Source organism: Anopheles aquasalis, chromosome 2 (assembly GCF_943734665.1).
Source record: "Anopheles aquasalis chromosome 2, idAnoAquaMG_Q_19, whole genome shotgun sequence".
NCBI classification, from domain to species: Eukaryota; Metazoa; Arthropoda; class Insecta; order Diptera; family Culicidae; genus Anopheles; species Anopheles aquasalis.
Window position 1 is genome coordinate 86,796,717 of NC_064877.1, and position 16,430 is coordinate 86,813,146.

The window sequence follows — 16,430 nt, forward strand, 5'->3', positions numbered from 1 at the left end:
GAAACAACATGGCAGAAGATGCAGCATCCGCGATTGATCATTAAGCGATTCTTCGCAAGAATCTTGGAGTGTCTCGCTTCGGTCTTTAGCTCAGTTTACATGTGCCGCGGATTCCGAGAAACCGCCGAACGGTAGCCGATCCGAGGGAAACCGAACGCGCCCGAACTCCCGCGGCGTGACGTCAGCTTCGGCCACCCCAAACGCACCCCCATTCCCCCGACTTCCACCCGCGTTCTGCGCGCTTCCTCAACCGAGTGCTCGCGCGTTGCCGGTGGAAATGTTGTGCCGTACCTCCACGTGCCCTAGAAAACGTTGGTCGCGCGCGCGGTGGCTTGCTTGTCGGATCTCTCGTTAGGGGTGTTGGCGACGGACGCGGCGACGGCACACTGGGGATGAAGGGTTGACGAACGATGGTGGTGACGGGTGGCGGCGGCGGCGGTGCTGGTGGTAATACATACATAAGATACCAACACACACCAAAGTGCGCTTTTTGCTTGACTTGATTCATCTGCTGCTGCTGCCGCTACTGCTGCTGTTGGCCGGTGCTAGGCCGACTACGACCACGACACAACGACGATGTAAAACACCACGAAAACGTCGAATCAATGGTCGGCAGCTACAACAAAGGGGTTGGGAGAAGGGGATGCAGGCAGGCAGGCAGGCAGGCATAACCTCGCGCACGGCCGAACGGCCGATTTTTTGACATTTCCGCCGCCGTCCAGGAAGTAGGCCTACTCGGAAATTACGAATCCACGATGGTGGTGTTAGGTTTGGGAACCGCTTTTCTTCTTCATGCTTTCTTTTTGTTTGCCTACACTAAATGACACCTTCTTCTTCGTCGTCTTTTCGAGTATCGATTGATTCACCTCTCAGAACGCCGTCGAAGGGGCGGTCTTGCTTCTTAAACCATACCGTGGCCCCCTTCGCCACCTTCCCGGATGTTGGAGCGAACGTTCTCGAAAGCCATGGCTGCGTGGCGCTGGTTTTTGGGACCTAGGCCACTATCAAGATGAAATGACCAGCTCCGTGCAGCAGAGGCAGAAGCGGAGAAAGCGGCAACACCAGCGCCTGCTGGGTTTTCTGCACAAATTGTGCAAAACGGGAAAATTCGGCCGCAGCACGAGCAGATCGCACTCCTCGTTGCGTGAGGAAGCGCGAAGGGCGCCGAATGTGCGAGCGAGCGAGCGAGCGAGCAAGCGTAGCATACGAGTGAGCGTGTGAGTGAGCGAGCCGGCGCGAGAGCAACGCGCCAGTGTGTGAGCGCAAAATTTATCATTCTAGCGAAGACCACGGCACGGGCTCGACCGAAAAGTGTGCGTCGTCCACGCCGGGAGTTCGTTGTTGTTCCGAAAAGTGATTTTCATCTGCAAGCCCTTTCAATGGACATCCTCCAGTGAAAAGTGAAGGTGAGCTCGTTGGTGAAAACAACCATCTTCTCGGCTCTCCTTATTGTGTGATGATCAGTGTTTTATGTTACTGCAAGTGGCATCTTCCGCGAAGAATTTCGCTGCTAGTGTTAACGATTTGATGGTGCTCGCCGCTTCTAAGTTTCCGTAGTAACGCGAGTGTGTGGCCTTCTAGTAGTGCTGCCCGGTGGAGGGCGTGGGACTGAGAGGCTGTTGAACTGCTAACTTATCTCGCCTCCGCAACCCTTCACTGTTACCCCCCTGTTCCCTTTGAGCCCTTTACATCGACCGATCGGCCAACAAGCCGACCAAGCCTAGGTCAATAGTGAATCTAGTGTGGACGACGACGTGCGTGGCGGTGGCGACCGGTGTATGAGTGTGTGCTGCTTCGCGGCTGGTGTGGTTCATCATCAATGATTCAATGATTGGTGTGCGCCACTGACGGGCGCCGATCATCTAAATACATTGAAACGACGCTAGTGTGCGCCGCGGACGATCTCGGACGTCGATCAACGACGTCCCACTCTTTCTCTCCCGCCCGGGTCGTCCCCCGTTAGGTCGTTGTGTAGTAGCCCAAAGCCACATCGTCAGCACACGGTGGTCGCGATTTTGTTGACGTCGTCGCCTGCGTTGTTGTCGCTTGGCAATCGTTTGGTCAGGCAAGTGTTGTTGGCGTTGGCAAATGAACGCTAATCGATCCTAGGAGGTGTGTGTTTTTGGTGGTAGTCGACGATGCGCGATGCGCTTGACGTAGCACGAATCAGAATGCAATCGCGACACTATTCTAGCAACCATCGACATCTCAATCCACGGAAACGCCTTGCCTTGGCTTGATCATCCATCCGGATCCGTTACTCGGCGGACGCGCGTGGCGGATGTTCACCAGCTGGATTGTTAACGGTAACGGGTCTATTTGAATCCTTTCCAGCAGCAAGCAGCATACCGAAGTAATCAGCAAGAGTAAGAGGTGGTGGAAATCGTGTGTTTGTGGGTGTTTGTGTGTGGTGTGCATTGGTTTGAACAGAAGGAAACGGGGCGGGTGACTTGCTATGTTCGCCCTTCCGGTGGTGCGTTACGCGAGTGCAAATCGTAGCAACACAACGAGCCATCATGTGCCAAGCCTCACACTAGTTCGTTGATGCATCCAGCAGCAACAGCAGCAAGCGAGTTGTCGAGGCGCAGTGCACCAACGGGCAGGAAGAGAAGAGTCCCGTTTGTGAAATCTCCAGAAAGTGAATCCCAGCGAGTGTGCTAATCAAAACAATCTCGCCCAGCCACACTTGCTGATGCGGCAGATTGATTGCCTGTGATCGCCAGCAACAGCAAGCAAACCGTTCGCTATAGTAAAATCAACAGGAGCAGCAACAGCAATAGGCCCCACGGTCCAAGTAACCTACGACAAGACGAAAGTGGTAAGTGGCATTCGATTTTGCAACATTTTCTGAGAAGATGGTTCCTTAAATTCCCGAAGGAAAAAGGCTCTCTTTGGGGTGGTTGGAAAATTCAAAACTTTGCTAGCACATTGCCCGCGACGCACATCTTATGACACTCTCCTTCGTCGCTCCGCTGCCTTCGTTATTGCGACGTTAACCTTGAAATGGTTTGAAGGATGGGATGGGCAGCAGCATGCATATTGCAGCAACCATCCCTCTAACGCCAACTTTTCACTGCCAGAATGTAAAACCACATTTTCTGTTCATCATTATCATGGATAAAGCGAGCGAAAGACGAGGAACCATTTGCTATCAAATTAGAGTCCGGAGTCCCAGGCCTGGCCCTGGCCTACCAGCGAGCGAAAGTGATGCAAGATGTGATAATGCTAAATTTGGTCTTTTGGACACACAGAAAACCATGTTCTCTCACTCGGGGGTTGTGACTGGGGTGTCTCTAGAGGTCAGCGGTGCAGAGGAAAGGGGTAGAATTGCACATAAAATCGGTCTCTCTCGCTTTCGCTTGTCGGCCGGCTCTATCTACCGCTCTCACTTTTGGGCACGCACACTCTGATGGGGAGCGAGGTTTTCGCGTATTCGTACTACTGACGCCGGTGTCTTCTTCACGTTAACCTTGAAAATCGATGGCCGCCGCCGCACAGGGTGCACATGACGATGATGCCACACCGTTAGAAGGGCTGGAAATATTAGGCGAGGCATTTTTTGGACAGAGAATTGTATTTATTTGGGAATCGGAAAATGGCCAAGGAACATGCTCATTTAATTTACAAATTCGATGTCCCTCCTTAGGGAGGAAGTTTTCATCTACATTATCCTAATTCAGGGAATCTTATTAAACATTTAAACAATTGAAAATTGTATTTGAAATATTTGCAGAAATATTGTACCACCTGCACCTCATGCGCCAATTATGTAACCGGAATTTTTTAATTTCCATGAAATTTGTTTACAAAAGCTCGAAGCAAAAGAACCACTCATCGTTTACGCACGAGGAAAGACCTTTTTTTATCACAATCCACCACTGCTGTGCGTATGCGTGTGCGCGCGTCCACCACACGACACCAAACGCAGGAAGAAGTCCCGATCCGCCAGAAAACACGACGGTTCGCTCCACCGAAAAAGCTCCTCTTTACCCCAACCCTTTGGTAGGCCTTCTGGGTGTGTAGAATGTGGGTGGCAGAGCATCCTCCGAATCGGACCGGCCGAATCGGAAACAAAGCATCGTTCACGAGTGTATATGAAGTTGCTGCTGGTGCTACTACTGCTGGTGTGCTCTAGGGCGCATGATCAAACGTCATACCCCAACAACGGCAGAAGCTGCACACACTCCTCTACGCACACAGGTAGGCATCCCGGCATGGCAGGAACACCTTTCACAGCCAGAGAGCTTTCGTACCCCAAGAAGAGCTACTACAGGAGCGCATCAGCATCAGTAATACAATCTCAGGCGGCTCTATACACACCGTCGCCGTTACCGATAGCAGCGCGGCGATGGCTTGCGCAATGATGAGATGAGTTGATGGTGTTGTCGTCGCTGACTACTACGACTACTACGACCAACGACGACGACCACGGCCTATCTCGCTTTCATTAGCGCGCAAACATACGCGCAAGTCACGGGAATCCCGGCGTGAGGGAGCGCGGCAGAGAGAGAGAGAGGGTGCGCGGTGTACAAGAGCATATATATTCCGGTCGGGCCTGTGTCGGTCGGTCGGTTGGTTGGTTGGTCGGTCGGTTTCACCGTTCGGGCCTACCGTGACCTATCTCTCTGCGGAAAAAAATGAGAACCGCCACCGATCAACGCGCGAGATGTTGTCGTTGTTGTTGGTGCTGCTGCCTGTCTGCCTTCCTGCTCTGCCGCTTGCATGCTTCCGGTATTAGAGGCCTACTACTACCGACAACATCATCGTCTAACGCACGGCAACGGTTTCTCGGTGCAAAAATGGATACGCTCTTGAACGAGTAGGCTACTATGATTTGCATCCAGTATATCCTTTGACTGCTTTCCCCGTTCTGCTGCATTGAAATCACTTGTCCAGAGGGGTGGAGTGCAGTTGCATTTGCATCTACTCCTAGCCAACGGATACCGAAGAACGCGAAGAAAACAAACGAAGAAGATGCATTTGCAGTGCAGCAGTGTGAGCGAAAAGCCATTTGCGCGCAGTCGCTGGATGATGCACCTTGCCAGTCTGCCTGCTGCACCAATTGGCAGCGGTGGCCTCGCGATAGCAGCAGCGATAGTTTGCTGTTGGTGGTGGTAGTACGCCACAAAAGTGGCCGTAGTTGGGCTTCTCGTCGTCGTCGTCGTGCTCACAGCAGAAAGTGGGATGGTGCAGTGACGAACAACTGCACCAACAAACTGCAGCACAAATGGGATGCAGCCACTAAAGGGATAGCTTCCAGGAGAAGGCCACCAACCAACGGGCTGAGTAGTGCGCTTGCTCCGCTCCCACCACTAGTGTGCCTTTTGGTTGGATCTGTCGTGGGCACGCGCTTTAAAGCGGCTTCGAGTGCTAATTGCGCTCGCGATGCTCTTCTTATTTGAAATTTTCTTCTTGACATTATTTTCCCTTGCTAATTAGATATGCATCAGATGCATCTTCAATTCACCAGGATCTTTTCATACAGAGAAAGAGAGAGAGAAAGAGCTCTTCTTGAGCACAGAAGATGCGTTACAGAATGCGTTGAACGTACGCAGCCAGCAGTGCGTACCAGGAAGGAAGCAAATCGATTCAAACGACCGAGTAGTAGGCTTGGGTCGTGTGGTTCCCTCTTCTTGGTCGCCAGCAGCATATAAAAGCGTCGCCTACCCCTTGTACACAACGCGTTTGCTGTTGTGTGTGGTTGTGGTTAGAGAAAGCACTGGCTGGCTGGCTGGCTGGTTGGCGGGCAGCATAAAAGCGTGGACCGAAAAAGGGGATGAATCAAGAGGGGAGGAGGCTGAAAGTTCCAAAAAAGAGCGGGGATCTACTGCCGGTGGGCCTTTTTCCCCAACGCATACATTCGCGACAGAAACGCACACACAAAACGTACATCTTTTACATTTAACGCGGTGTGGAGGTCAGTCAAAGCTGGGCGCGGGACGGGTTGCGTTGGGCGGTTAAATGTCGCCGAAAAACAAGAGAGAGAACGAGAGCGAGAGAGAGAGCATTTGCGTGTGCGTCTCTTCTGCTAGGGGGGATCTTCAGTAACATCAGCATGCTACGGCCAAACCGGTTTTTGGCGAAGAGAAGGTTTTTGGCAATTTTTGGGACCTCCACCTACCTCTTTGGCACATCTTCACGCATACACGGAGAGAGCAAGAGAGAGAGAGAGCGCATCGATCTCGATTGGCACACACACCAGGGGGATGTAATATATCGTCCGGCCAGCCAGCCTGCCAGCCGGATGAGATGGTGCTCCTTTGCACACACAGCATCGACATACATAACGCCCCTAAGCATGGTAGGCTTAGGTAAGGTTCAGGAACGGCTCCTGCGTCTCGTCGGCATCTCGGCGGCATCCCGGCGCTCCCTTTCCCCATGGCCTGCTGCTGGTCTATCGACCGTCGCCGGAAAAATATATAGCTTTCTATGGGCCTTTGCCTGCTTTGTTTGTTGCCCCTTTGCTCCTTGCTTATGCTACTGCTGCGTGTGTAATGGCCACGCGATGTGTTTTGCCCTCCGAGAGGCCGTTAGGATTGGTCAGTTCACGGTATGGTGGCAGGCACTCGACGCCGCGATGACGATGATGATGATGATGATGATGAGAGCAGCAGACTAATGTTTGACTGGGTGGTGGTAGGCCGTGCGTTTGCTCTGTTGCTAGGTCTCTGCGTGCTTTGCATCCGTTCTCATCATTCTTCTCACCGTTCCAAAATCGAATCATGATGATGAATGTTTGCGAGAAGGCAGAATGAAATGGAATGACGCACGCCTGTAGCGGCGCAGTAGAATCGTTCTTATGCTGCTGCTTTTTTTTGGGGGGAAGGAAGAGATGTAGAAAGAGGAGAGAAGAAGGAGAAGCGTTGTCATTTCCGCCAATGTTTCCGCGACTTCTTTTGCGTCGTTTCGTTCCTCTCTCCCCGTAAAAATAAAACCCCCTCTGATGCCTTCATAAAATATGTAAAGAGAAAAGCAAACAAGTAGAGAGAGACATAGAGAGACAGAGCGAGCGAGCGACAAGGAGAAAGATCGTGACCTGTGGGATGGTGGAGAGGAGGGTGGACCGAATACGGTACGGTGAGAAGAACAAGAAATCCAAAACCACGTCAAGCACATGGGGTGGTGGTAGGTCGCGGGCAGGGGTGGTCCAAATCGCGCAAAGCCTACTTCACGCAACCGGCCGACCGTTGTGCTAGGTTGGGTCGATGGTCGCCGCCTGCTTCGCTTGACGGCGACGTGCGTGCGTGCGTGCGTGCCGGCGTGCGCTGACAATGAAAATCCATCTTTTTTTTTTTGGGAAACAGAAATGGAACAACGGTGGCGAGAAAAGCATCTAAGCAGCAGCGGAGTTCGTTGACTCGTTCGTCTTTTGAAGGGGTTGCTCCAGGTCGCGGCCACAGCCAAAAGCATTCATTAACGGCCGTTGTCGATCGATCGATTGATCTGCAGCGAAAGACATTCCGATAACCTTCATTTTCCCGTCCAAAAACGTCGTCGTTTACTAAATGTTAATCTAATGATAACCCTTGGTCTGTTTTTGGGCACAACAGCGAACAGTGCTCCGGGGAGGGAGTTGCGTAAAAGTGTAACGCCGCCGATGCCGTCGCCACCGTCGCCGCTGCCACGACCTTCCTATCGGTGTTCCCGAATTGCAATCTGCTGTGTGGTGCTGTGCGTCGCAAGCCGCTTTGCTGGCCTATCAGCACTAGAAACGAAGGGAAGGGAAGGGAGGGCGAGCAGACTAGTGGGGGACTTTGCACAAATTGAGAAGCATTATCATCGTCTGGCGGTGGCGACACGGTGGTGGTGGGGGGGGGGGGCAGAGGGGGGCAGCAACACGCCAAAAATCGAGAACAACGCGCGTTGTGGCTGGATGGCTGCCCCACAATCTCCCTCTCACTATCAAGTCAGCGCGGTCCTCCATGAACTGCGCCATGTGTGTGGTGCTGTTTGTGCGTCCGTTCGACTGTGTGTGCGCTCGAGCGCTGCTCTCTTGCCCCCCGCGCCCGCCCGCACCCGCACCCGCACCCTTCTCTCTCTGCGCGTTCTTCGCCCTCTTCGCGACGACGACGGCGGCGGCGCTTCGATCATTTTCAGTTTGCACGTGGAGGTACGGCACAACATTTCACGAGCGCGCGCCTGTCCAACTCCTCTCCACCCTTCAAACCTCCCCCTACCACCCCCCGCCTTTCCTCGTTGGTTGGTTTCTTTGTTTTGTGGCTGCCTCCACCCCTTTTCGGGGCCGAACGCGCGCACCCGAAGCCGATGCCCGAACGAAGACCCGAAGCCGGTTCGGTTCGGCTCGCGTTCGGGATTCGCCGGGGCCGAGGTCGAGGCACGGCACAACATAACACCCTCTCTCTCCTCCTGGCCGAGGGTTTTCAACCCGCTGGCCACCGCTACAACGTTTCTATTGTTTTGTCTTGTTCTCTGCAAATGTGTTTGCTTTATTTTACTCTTTTTTTTCTTCTTCTGTTTCATTTTTTTGTGGTTCGCGATTTTGGGTTTTTTTTCTGTTTTACCTTTTCTTTTCTTCTTCCTCAAGTTTAGTTTTTTGGTTTTACGCCAGACGGGCGGCCAATAGAAAGGAATAGAGAGGCCGCCCTCTCGTTGTCCTCCCTGTCTTTGGGGACGGGAAAAACCTGTTCGATCGCACGCTAATCGTTAAGCGACGCACCACAGAGCCCGCGCAGGAGCAGCAGGTTGGCCGCCAGGATCGCCATCGTGATCGTTGGTACCCCTTCGCTCATCAGCATCCCCCCCCCTCCCCGGGTTAGGTGTTTGGGATATTCATCCCCCCTCGAGCGGGGAAGGAAACCTTAAAAACAAAAATCCCGGGGCTCTCCTAGGGGTAAAGGGAAGCCCCTTGCCTCGGGAATGCTCTGGACGCAATTCGAAAGCACTAAGCTGGCGCGGTGTGCGTTCAAAAACCGAGGTCAAAATGTACCAGAACGGTGTTAAAAGCGAGTTTTCTCGCTAATCTGTTAAGCTATCGCGATGAAAGTTGGCATAAATAGCGAAATAAATGTCTTTTGGTCAGGTGGCATCTATCTCGCACTAAATTTTTTAAAGAAATTCAATTTAAACGACAAAAAGATTAGATTCGAGGTCTTTTTGATCCAGTTCCACAATTAGCTACATTGTTTCGTGGGTTATTTTTTGATAATTCGTGTAATAGTGTATGCTTATATTAGTTTGACCTTGGGTATTGAAATCCAGTTAGAGTTTTTTTCTCCATAATAATGCGCATGTTACTGATGAGTAGCTTGTTTTAATTCGATACGATACGATTATATTTGAATTTCTTAATTAATCAATGATACAAAAGTTGAATCCTTATCCAAATACACATTTCATCCAATTGCGGAGGGATTTTTTGCCGATATTCATGCGACTTGGATTGACCTTTTATGTCAAGTAAGCGAATAACAATCTCTTGAGCTTTGGAGAATAAAAAAACAAAATTAATAGCACGCAATGCGGAAGATCCGCACCGACCAAGAACATCAATTGAATCTTAAGTACCTCTTTTTTTTATAACTCACCACGCGCATGGTTGGCCGACTGTCCGAGTCAACCTTGAAGCTACTTTTGTTTGCTTTTTTGTCAGATCAATCAAAAGTCCCAAGATAAGCTTGTATCTCCTTGCGATGCAGGTCAAATCTGCGCAATAAACTGAGTCGCCCAAAACCTACCCTAAACCTGACGGCTGACGGACAGCATACCATGGGGAAGGGTGGTGCGGGGAGAGAAGGGGCGAGTGGTTGATAAAAATAACCCAAAAAAACAACCAAATTTCTGCACAAAAACGACGAAACACCTCCTGATAACAGCGAGGGAGAGGGAGGATAAGGGTTCCTATTAGGTAATGGGTCACCATCCTATCTGGGATGTCGAACGTTCCATGTGCTCGTCAGCACACGCGCGAGAACTGGAAAAAATACTGGAGGTGTTACACCTTGCCATTGCTCGCTCTGTTGTCGAGGGTCGTGATAAGAAACGTCTTGCCGTCTCTCGGAGCGTATTATGCACGATGCGGCGCGTGCGCCCAACAATTGCGGCCACAATACACAATTATCTAGCACCTCACCCCCAGGAGGTGATGGCCGCCATTATTAGTGTCAAGAAGAGGAGCTACGTTTGCGATCACCAAATCCGCGAACCAACATTGAACCGTGAGCATATTGTGTTGTGCTCATTGCTTCGCACTTGCGCCATCATCACCTCTGTTCAGCCTCGCTAATGATCCATTCGATCGGGTGCGATTGGCGATCGATCACGATCGGTGGTTCTCTATGACGATCGCACGCCAGACAACCAGCCAGGCAAACCATATAAGAGAAGCTTTCTTCTGTGCCAACAGGTTTCGCATATGCGCGCCAGCATCGCGAAAAAGAAGGCGGAGAGATACATAGGTTGTTTCTCATGCCTCTGCCATTTTCTGCTTCGTGGCCTCTTCCTCGGCTGCTGTTGCTGCTGCTGTCGTTGTAGCTAATCGTCGTCGATCGTTAAATTCGATCGTTTCTCCCTCCCAAAGAGGCAGCACCTAGTAGTAGTAGTAGTAGCAGCAGCAAGCAGCAAGAAGCAGACTGTCCAATCGATGGATTCGCTATGCATTCAACGTGAGCTGCCTTAAGATGAAGGTGGGGTGGGGATGCCAATGCCTGTGAGGCGGGCTTAGACGAACCTTGAGCCACGCGAAAAGCGGCACGCGCTCGATCCGAGTCCATAAATCATTCCGAGGATGTGAAAGATCAGCTCTGGGGCGCGTGTGTCTATGTTTCTTTTTTTTTCATTTAGAGAGCCGTGCCTGGGGCGTTATGATTAGTTGGCAAATCTTGTGCGCTCTGGTGCGCTAGTGACCGGAACTATCTCTTCCGGAGCTCCAACCAGTTGTGGTGCTGCATGTGTGGCACAAATGAGCTCAAGTACAGCGCTCGATGGTGTCGCTAGCAATTAGGAAAGCACAACACAACCGCTTCTAATCTCGCTTCTTCGGACCATTTCGTGATGATAGTGGCCCATTTCTTGCAGCAAGAACCGAGCGGGTTCGAGTTAGTTGAGGGAAAAACATTCCAAATAATGCCCTGGTGCTCGTGCTGGTTGCTCCTAGGTCTAATTTATTGGTCGCGCGCGCACCCGTTAATTGAGTGACGGTCTTATCTCTTCTGGCGATGGTGGTGCGGCGTTAGTTTAGAAATTTCCAAAATTCCGGCATAGAGCGGGCATCAGCGGATCGGTGTTTCGACGACGTAAACATCTACGCGCCGGCTGTGGCGCCCTTACACTATCAGAGCGACATGCGGCGATCGTCTCTATCGTCCTTCTGACCTCCGGGGGGGGGGGGGGGGGGGGGGCTTCTGATAGCGACGCTCCATCACTATATTAACGCCCCTCTAATGTTTGCTAATTGCGCCAACGTGTTCCGCGTTCGCCCGATGTGTCCGTATTTGTGTTTGGGAGCGTTCGCAAATGTGTGTTGAGCTGGGCACGTGGCGTAGCGTACAGTGTGGCCTTTGACACTTGCGCCCGCCGACACCTTCCTTCATCTTCGCCCGACAACGGAACTCTCTTCCCAAGGTCATCTTCACACTTTGAGTGGCAGGTGCCGACTTGTAACTTGGCCAGCACCACCAAGATTGTCTTTGCTCCATCCCCGTCCCCGTCGTCGTCGTCGTCGTCGCCGTTCTCTTCCTATTTGGTATTAGATCAGGATGCAATCGAAGCAGAAAGTACAACAAATTACTTCACACGTAACACTGCATAGACATAACAACAAGCTGCGCCTTGTCGCCGAATCGAGCGTGAAGGAGATGAAGAGTCGTAGGAGTTTTATAAAAAGGTTTTTAATTAGCCATCTTCTTATCGGTTCTAGGGAGAGTGGTGCTGTAGCAGCAGCAGCAGCAGCAGCAGCAGCAGCAACCGATCATGTGTGTCCCTGTGACCGTTCGTGGTCGCTTTCCAAGGAGCTGGCAGCCTGCTGCTGCTGCTGCTGCTGCTCCGCCTTCCACTTTTGTCTCTTATCATGCACACACTTCATACCGGAAGGCCTTGATGATGGTGCTGCTGTCTGGCTTGCTGATACCGAGCAACACTCCGATTCGCACGCTAATTGGACGCAGCTGGTTGGTTGGACAATCTTGGCGATTTGCGAACACGTCAAAGGCGTACACATGGGTGGTCGCTGAGGCATTTCGTGTCTGGAAGAGGGAATCTAGCGCCCTGGTACGGATTCTGGTACGTCTGGAAGGGAATTACGAGAATAGTCGTTGCTCTCTAGAGGCCTCTAGAGGTTACCAGCACCACCGAGATTAATCGTTCTGCGCATTGACGTCTTTTGTTTCGCGGGGAATTTTGGCTAGCCCTCACCTTACAGCAAGTTGCCCCTCTTTCTAGCGTCTTTTTGACGCACTTTAGGGTTCCCTGACCTAACGCAAAAAGGCTGAAACTATTGAAAGGAATCGTAATACGAAAAAAAACCGGAATCGGAATGCGTATCAAATGTCTAAACCCCAGGCGCGCTGTGTGTTTTGTGTGAATGGTTATCTCTTTGCTGATGATGGGCGAGTTATCACCCAGCACACACAGAGTTCAAAGCATTCCTAGCACCAACAGGAGAAGAAGAAGAAGAGGAAGGAAAAACTGGTTTCTTTTGGGCAACAAAAAGAGAGAAAGAGCCGGCGTGCGACCCCGCGAAGAAGGAAATCTGGTGGAGTGGCATGGTGTGGCGTGGCGTGGCGTGGCGCGCGCGCGCGCCCTCACGTTCATCTTCGCGCACACGCATCTTCTATCTCTTCCCTCTGGTTGCTTCGTGCGGACGGCGACGATGCCGAACGCAACACGAACTGCTGTTGAGTGGCGATGTTTTTCTTCGGCCTGGGACCACGAACACCGAACATAAACCAACAAACTCCCCCTCTCGAACGGCGGTTGTCGTCGTGGTTGTCGGGGCCGTTTCCCCGGACTCGCGACCGTCAGTCAGTCCATCGGAAACGCTCATCGTGACGCGAAGCATCGCACACAAAAACGCTTCATAGAATCATAGCGCTTGTGTGTTTGAAGTGCCGCCACCGTTTGGTGTTGGAAAAAAGGGAAACGAGTTGATCGGGGGCATAGGACACGAACCTCCTAAGTTTTGCGTGCGTTAATTTCTCTCGGTGATTTGAGGGATTTTTAAACGGAAAGAAAGGATGTTAAGAGAGTCTTTTCCTGAAGGATCATAGTGCAGGAAATGTGTGTGTTGCGGGTGTGCAGAAAGCAAATGAGATAAAGCAGCAGCAGCAACAGGAATAGAAGGAGTAGAAGCAGTTTGTGCCATTGATTTGTGTTCTAGTCTGTTTCTCGGTGTCTGTCGAGAAGAAAAAAAAACGTGTTGTGACCCAAAGATGGTCGCAGAATGAAAATTTCGAATTGAGTGAGTGTATCCGCCCCACGAGAAGGTTCAGATCGAGTTCCAGAGAGCAGAAAAAAACGCCTCAAACCAGATGAAGAAAGGCACGGACGGCGGTGCGTCAAAGGTGGCGCTTGCTGCGGTGGCCGCTGCTTCAGCGCTTGCCGCCGAAAGTGCGGATCTTTGGGCACGGCCCGGTTGGATCAAGGATATACTCTCCAAATCCGGCACCGAAATCAAGGAGGTTCCGGCGGAAGGTAATACACTCGGACATCTCATCGATCCCCATTCGTGGTGTTCCAAATTGTCGGACAACAATTTGAAACAACCAGCTGGCCGAGAGAGTGCTAGGGAGAGAGAACAGGTTGATTTGGGTTGGGGCTGTGGGGGTGACAACAAATTGGGCGAATTGAACGGTTTCAAATTACCTGGCGCGCGAGCACGCTCGGCTGTTGGCCGCCAAAAAACGTACACAAGGCACGGCACTCCAGATTGAGATCTTGCCATATCTAATGGCAGGGAAGGTATTAGGTTTCTTGGCGTTCAAGGATAATCGGAAAGAGTGTGCCAACGCGTGAACGTGAAACCGAGTGGCAGGGGCCACTATCTTGATCGCGAAGCCAAATACTAACTAGCACGCGCGCGTTGTGTGTTTTGTGCGTGATTTGTGCGTAACATGATTCGATGTATAAACACTCCATTACACCCCTACGTCCACGGGTTGATCGGTTGATCGGTTGTCAGATCATAGCAAAGGTGCTGATGTCCATTCACTCTCCATCCTGCCAGCAGCGCCAGGTCCAGGTGGTGTGTGAGGACTTGTCCAATCTTGGACCGGTGGCTGGCGATGATATCGATCGAGGCCATTCGTTCGTATTGTGGCATAACACCAGGCCTGGTTGCGCTGCTCGGTGTATGACAATAGTAGTTCGAGGCCATTTCGCAAACACACCGAACGTTGTTGTTTCTTCCGTGTGTCTCATCCGGCTGCTCATCAGGGGTTGCGCTGCTTCAATTTCCATTTTAAACATCCGGATCGTTGATGGATCGTTGGATACACTAAAGCATTTGTTTTTTGGCAAGATTAGGCATTGGAATTTATAATTTTGATCAAGGTGATTACGAAGATGGTGTGAATATGATTTATGCTTAGATAAACACAATTTGTACACTGCCTTATGTGTGCTGGTGGAAGAGAAGAAGAGAGCGATAATATTTGGATCACAATTCGTCAATCCAAAAGTGATCTATTTTATCTATTCCCGATACTATCATTTATGACACTTTGCAGTCCTTCAAGTTTCGCTCAAGTCAAGTTGCACACAGAAAAAACAGATTTAATTCGTTTTGAATCTATTATTTTCATGCAACAGGCATTCTATTCTCGTGACCAGTTTCAGGAGAAATATTTCTGAACATATAAGAACCTAATAGTAGACTTGTGGTGCGTTAAATCGGCAGCTAACAAGGATAAAGTGTCGATAGAAATTTCGACAGTAGATTTCAGAAGCAGAAGTCAAAGATTGATGTAAAATAAACTTTTTTACGCTCCTTTTTTAATGATAAATGGTAGCTATCTTGCACTAACAGCTAAAGTAGCAGAGAAAAACAGAAACACATCGATCGATTAATGAGCATACGCTAATCAAATCGTAGCATATTTTATGGACTTCTGTCGCTTGAAAAAGTTCCGCTTTTCTGGTCCCGAAGTGGACGAGATCCTCTTGGCACGACGCGCGTGCCAGCTCGTGTCTCCGACTTCGCGTTCGGCTTCGATTTCGTTTTCGGTGCCGGTCGTCGTCGTCGTCGTTCGTTCGCGGTTTGATCGGCGGGGGTTCGTCGCCGAGTTGTGGGGTTCTTTCGCGGTCCCCCCCGAACACTCGACCGACCGAAGACCGGACGCAACACGAACGAAACCCCTAAGGCCCCCCAAGCAGAGGTACACATACGCGCAAGGAATCTCTTCTGATAACACACTCGCGCACCCTCCCTCAAATCCTAAAATGCTGAAGGACTCTCAAGCGAACTTTGGTGTTGCTGGCGCCGCTGCTGTTAAGCCAACCAGCACCGATACAATCCATCATCAACGTCGAATGCGCGTCAGTGAAGGGGCGGTGGACATTTACGAGCGGAATCAGTGGAATTAACCACCAAACCGCACACGCGCGCGCTCACTGATCAGTGTTGACCCCCAACCAAAACCACGCAATTTTTCGCGATCTGATACTCGCGATGCATTCGCGTTTTGGTTTTTTTTTTGGTCTTTGTTCTTGGTCTCCCCCTCACTCCCTCCCTCTCCTTCTCTTTGTGTCGTATCAGCATCAGTGTCGTTGCAATAAATCAACCGGAACAATGAAATCGCTTACCCCGGTCAGTTAAGTGGCTACACGTGTCGCCGATAGTCGATGGTCTGATGGCCGATAGGGGAAGGAAGAAGCCTCCGGCCGGTGCTTTCGACTCCGAGCCGCCGGGGGAATCGGAAGGTCACATGGAACGGCGGAACGCGGAACCTCCCCACGGTTTGCTGATCATGGAGCTGTGCGATCCTTTTGCTTCTTCACTACTTTTTTTTGTGTGATACTTCCACTTTTTGTAGGCCACAAGAGGGGACGGGGGACGTACGTTTTGATGCCTTTTCCTGTTGATGCGTGATTCCGCGGCGATTGTCACATTCGCTTGTTGGTACTTTGGTACTTTGGAAGATGGAGAAAAAGTGTTTTCGGATGATCTTATTGTATAGCACCATATTCACCATGATATTGAATGAATGAAATGAATGCTTAAATGTTGTAATTTTATTCGCAAGAATTCTAATTGATGTGGTTTACACGAGCATTACTTTCAGGTTTGTGTCTGGATAACTTAATTCGGGTTTTCAAAAAGATAAATCTTTTTGGATTATGCTAGCGGAAGCTATTTGTATCTCGCTATTTTTTCTGTATAGATGAAACAAAAAGATAATCTAGTGTTGCTTAACCAAATAATCAATTAAGACACAGATTGGTTTCTGGATTCTTTGAACATTAAAATATGTTAAGCT

At 50.7% G+C, this 16,430-nt stretch overlaps 1 protein-coding gene across 4 annotated transcripts in view; it reads left to right on the forward strand.

The window, feature by feature from the left end:
• Window positions 1–1,285: 1,285 nt before the first annotated feature.
• LOC126568872 (Krueppel homolog 1-like) overlaps window positions 1,286–16,430 on the forward strand; it is a 21,591-nt gene continuing 6,446 nt past the window's right edge. The window contains exons 1-2 of one of the 4 annotated variants that reach the window (XM_050225541.1): window positions 1,286–1,406; window positions 2,335–2,818. The gene's annotated coding sequence lies outside the window, so the exon portion shown is untranslated. Of the gene's footprint in view, window positions 1,407–2,227; window positions 2,819–13,582; window positions 13,648–16,430 lie in introns of those variants that run through there. The other 3 variants (XM_050225540.1, XM_050225542.1, XM_050225543.1) reach the window with 3 other exon arrangements.